This window comes from Octodon degus, unplaced genomic scaffold, assembly GCF_000260255.1.
Source record: "Octodon degus isolate 3935 unplaced genomic scaffold, OctDeg1.0 scaffold00074, whole genome shotgun sequence".
In the NCBI taxonomy this organism is placed as follows: Eukaryota; Metazoa; Chordata; class Mammalia; order Rodentia; family Octodontidae; genus Octodon; species Octodon degus.
In genome coordinates this window covers 9,270,290-9,275,587 of record NW_004524650.1, presented here as the reverse complement: position 1 = coordinate 9,275,587, position 5,298 = coordinate 9,270,290, and the positions used below count along the sequence as shown (strand labels likewise).

General features: G+C 46.4%; 1 pseudogene; it reads right to left on the bottom strand.

Moving 5' to 3' along the window:
* Positions 1 to 394: 394 nt before the first annotated feature.
* LOC101590094 lies at positions 395 to 4,009 on the bottom strand (annotated as a pseudogene).
* Positions 4,010 to 5,298: the final 1,289 nt, after the last annotated feature.

The window sequence follows — 5,298 nt, the reverse complement described above, 5'->3', positions numbered from 1 at the left end:
ACCCCCAGCATTTGGGTGTTTCCTTCTTTATCTCATGTAATAGATCTTGTGTGGTTGGTTTGGCCACTCATTTTTTGAGAGACATCTAGGTTGACCTCAGCCCGGCTTTTGGCTGTTGTAACAATATAAAAAAGCTTATATCTAGATTCCTATATTTTTAGGGTTTTTTTTTTCCTCTCACACAAGTTATTTTCCAATATTTTGTTGGAGCAGTTACCTTCAAACCTTCACTGGATAGTCTTTCAACGTTTCTCTAGGCTTCAATCTTTTTTTTTTTTTTTCAAGGTCAAATAGCAGCTGCATTTTATGTGTTTGTTGGTTTTATAAGATTTCCAAAACAAAACACAACTTATTTTCTTCAGATCCACTGAGTCTGGAGAGACACATCCTGGGCTTAGATGCTAGACTCTTTAGGGGGCAGGTCCACGTTGGTGATGGAGGTCAGCAGAGAGACAAGGCAGTCTGAGGTAGTGCCATTGACCAACCTCCAGATCAGGGACACTTGCTTCTCCACACAGCCCACAGTCAGGCGAGCCTCTGCACCATGGTCCCAGCACTCTTCAATGGTCACACAGAGCTGGGCCAGACCCAGATGCTTCAGCCAGTGATCCTTAATGGCAGGCCTCATCTTCTTGTGCACAACCACCTCGTGCAGCTCCTCCAGAGAAGGGTGCTAGCCGATCTCCTCCTCAAAGGGGAACATATACTCGTCCATGGGTCCATCTGCTGCCTTGCAGTGAGACACCAGCTCCCACAGCACCAGGCCCATAGCATACATGTCAATGCGCAGGAAGGCGTCTCATTGGAAGTTGATGGCTCCCTCAAGCACCTCAGGGGCCATGTACCGTCTGGTGCCTACCCGGCCATGGGTATCCCCTGGCTATTTCCCTGGCTCAAACCGAACAGCCAGGCCAAAGTCAGCCAGCACGGCTGTGAGGTCACTCTTCAGCAATACATTCTTGCTCTTAAAGTCCCTATGGGCAATTGATGGCTTTGTGGCCCTCACCACGGCACCAGAGCACATCCTCATGCAGGTACAAGAGGCTTCGTGACATTGTTTCTGCCACGTGACACAGTTCATTCCATGTGATGATGTTCCCTTTGAGGTAATCTGTGAGGGAGCCCTTGTCATGGAAGGCCGTGATGAGCCATAGCTCTACCTCGAGTTTGGAACCTCGCTTCTCAGCAGCAATGAACTGCCACAAGTTTTCATGCTTCATGCCAGGTGTGCTGAAGATCTCTTGTTCACTCTGCTATGACTGCTTGTCCTGGAGTGGAAAGATCTTGACAGCCACAAAGTCATTCATGAGCTGGGCCTTCCAGACATAGCCAAAGTGCCCACGAACCTTGATCTCCAATAGCTACAGTGGCTTCAGGCCCACCAGAGGAGGTGGAGGTGGAGGCCCAGGGTCCTCATGGATGTCCACATGGCCATAGGGGGGCTTGCGATGTCGATGCATCCAGAAGGCCAGCAGGACGACAAGGGAGAGGCCCCCAGTGGGCAGCAGCGAGTAGGCCAGCACCCTGAGTAGGGTAGGGCCTGTTGGGGCGGGGGGCTCTTACATGACTTCTGGGCCCCCCGGCTCCCGGCAGGTGGGTGAAGCGCTCCTTGCAGAAGTTGCCTTCACAGCAGCAGTAATACACCTGGGGGTTCTCCTCGGTGGCCACATACTCCTGCCTGTCGTAGCAGTTGAAGTCGTCCAGCCAGCAGCCCTTCTTGACAAGCTTGATGGTGCCTGAGCTGTTGCGCCAAGATGCGTAGCAGTGCAACAGCTTGTCTTGCTCACCCTCACAGCGCTCCAGGCCATTCTGGTTAGTGCGCTCAGCTCCCAGTTGGCGTTGCCCTAGGGCTCCGGTGTCCGCGGGGCTGTGCCGCGGAACATGTGGGCGCCCTGGGCGGCCCTCCTCCCCTGGGGATCGCTGTGCGCGGGTTCTGGGTGTGGGGAGGCTGAGGCACGGGAGTGAATCTACTACAACACCAACTGGGAGCTGGAGCGCACCAACCAGAGTAGGCTTCAATCTTGAAAATACAAAGTCATGGAGAGACAAAACTTCACTGGGAATGCTGAATTAACTTTGCACTTGACCTGGGATAGTCTTAGGTTTCATATTGTTGGACAGAAATCCTGTTCAACTCCCATCTTCCTCAGGGCTAAGTTATGTAGCTTTTAATTTTTTCTTTAAAAATAAAAGGCTGAGCCTCCAAAGCTAGTTCTTCGAATATCCGACTTTTGTCAAGTAATTCCAGGTTCTGTTCAGTTGGAATGTTGAATGTTGCTTTTTCACTTACATACTTGCCGGGCTGCTTTTTTTCTCTTTCATACATAAATGCATGCAAGTGTGTGTGTGTGTGTGTGTGTGTGTGTGTGTGTGTGTGTGTGTTAGGCAAAGCTCTACAACTGTACTGCACTTTCAGCTTTTTTTTTTTTTTTTAAACTGGTATTTCTGCAGCTCCATGCCTTTCATGGATATTTTGCTGCCAGACTGACCTGCTGGGGTCGCCAAGTGAGAGGTACACGGAGGTGTAGGTCAGCACATCCTGGGGAGAAGAGATACATTATTTGGAAAGACTAAAGGTCTCAAAGCATAGTTTATAGAAAGTTTGGTATCTTTTTTTGACTTTTTTTTTTTTTGGCGGAACTCAGGCCCTTGCACTTGCCAGGCAAGCCCTTATTCCACTGAGCCATCTCCCCAGTCCCCAGTTTTGCTATCTTAAAAAAGCTCTCCGTTTCTCGGTCTTTGTCTCCCTCTCTCCCTCCCCCACACACGCACACACACATACAACACCATATCTCAAAGACCTTCATGTAACACAGTTTTGATGACGGCATACTTTCATCAACAGCATACTGGTTCATTAGGCTCGGCTCAACCTCCTAATTACATAATCGTGATGAGATTAACCAAGCGGACTATCCAACTGTTCTGAAGGTCAACAGAGGGGCCCTCTGTCCAGCAATAATTTTGCTGTCCAGTTATTGTGGGCCGGCATGGTGAATGCATTGTGCAGTCATGCAGAGGGTTATACAAGCTTTGTTCGTAGACTCCTCTGTGGCTGTCGTGTGGGCTGAACTGAGCACAGCTTACCAGCTGAAGGCACAAAGTAGAAAACTGCTCCTCAAAGAAAGAATGGGTCTTGTCTATTTTTTTTTACAACCTCATACTAGAGAAAAATGCAAAGAATGCTATAAATGCCTGTGCATCAACATCCAGAATTGATCACTGTTATCATTTTGACAAATTGCCTTTTCTGTAAGAAATAAAACATTATGGATAAAATCAAAACACCTTTTTTCTTCTCCCAATCCCAGTCCAGACCATTTTCCCTCCCTTTCTCTTCAGAAGCAATCACTTTTATAAATTCATTATATATCTTTCTAGGGCCAGGGAGAAAGCTCAGTAGTCTAAGCACCTGCCTGGCAAGCACAAGGACGTGGATTCGATCCCCAGTACCACATACCGTGCCAGTCCTGTGCCATGCTCTGAAACCAGGCATGGCGGCACACACCTGTAATCCCAAAACTCGGGAGGCTGAGACAGGAGGATCCCTATGAGTCCAAGCTGCTTAGTGAGACCCTGTACCAAATAAATACTATGTATCTCTCTAGAGTGTCACGTTATACTCTTACATATGTGTATATGTACTGAAAGTCAGAGACAGAGCAGGAGTGACCACTGAAGGGTCGTGGCTGAGCAGACTCCATTTGGGGATTCCTGACTTTAAATTTGGGAAGTCTAACGGTATCAATGTTGGAGAGGCTGTAGAAAAATAGAATGTCTCAAATCCATTACAGGAGATCTAAGTTGGTACAGCCTAGAGGGAGGGCATGTGTTGGCAATATCTGTGAAGTTTTAATTGTTTATACCTTTCAACCCAACAATTCCACTCCTTGTTACACATTAGAAGCTGGAGAGATTGTTGTACAAGTGAACTAGGATACAGGTACAGATACTCCTTGTTTACTGAAACATTGTAATAGTAGAAACTAGACACAGTTCCAATGGCCATCGTTATGGGAATTTGCAAAATTGTTATTTTAATAGAGGAATATTGCAGAGCAGCTAAGAGAAATGAACCAAGTACCATCATCTCTTGGTTTCTGTGTGGGACTGAGTCTGTGATCCTATAAAGAGGCCCAACTCTACAGAAGCTATTTTGGGGCTACTGTCCTTCCTGCCTACTAGGAGTCTCATTAATTTCCATTACACTATGTTTTTAAATCTACCTGTGCCGTGTATGTGTACATTCAGCCCCCCATAGCCTCGGGTTCTGCATCAGTGGATTCAAGCAACCAAAGACTGAAATTTTTTAAAATTACATCCTTATTGAACATGTACAAATTATTTTTTCTTATTATTCTCTAAACAATACAGCATAAGAGTTATTTGCAAAGCATTTACATTGTATTAGGTATTATAAGTAACCAGACATGATTTAAAATATATGCAAGAATAAGGGTAGATTATGTACAAAGATTAATAAGCCATTTTATATACTGGGCTCGAGCTTCTGCAGATTCTGGCCTCTGTACAGGATCACAGACCCAATCCTACCCAGAAACTAAGAGATGATGGTACTTAGTTCAACACCTTTTTGTGTGTTTTTTTGGGTGGGGGATGGGTCTACAGGATCTTCAGGGTCTCAATACTAGATCGGACTTGTAGTGATCCACCTGTTTACCACCTCCCAAGAGCTGGGGTTACAGACGCGTGCCACTGCACTCAGTCGCAATTGCCATCTCAGCATGCCCAGGAGCAGGGCTGGCATGGCAGGCCAGTAGATCAAACCCCCAGCCCCTGTGCCTGCTTGCAGGTGCTTTAATCTGCTGAGCTATTTGACTGGCCCTGGTACTTGGTTCATTTCTCTTAGCTGTTCTATAATATTCCTCTATTCAAATAATAATTTGGGGGCTGGCCAAATAGCTCAGCGGATTAAAACACCTGCAAGCAGGCTCAGGGGCTGGGGGTTCGATCCCTGGGTCTGCCATGCCAGCCCCGCCCCCCAGAGCATGCTGAGACAGCAATTGAGATTGGGCATGGTAGTGTGCACCTGTAATCCCAGTTCTTGGGAGGCTGTAAACAGGTGAAACGTTGCAAATCCGATCTAGCAATGAGACTCTGAACACGCTGTAGACCCTTCCCTAAAAATACAATAAATAAATAAATAAAATTTTAAAAAATAACAATTTTGTAAATTCCCTTAAATATGACCATTGTTTCTAGTTTCTACTATTACAATGTTTCAGTAAACAAGGAGTATCTGCACCTGTATCCTAGTTCACTTGTACAACAATCTCT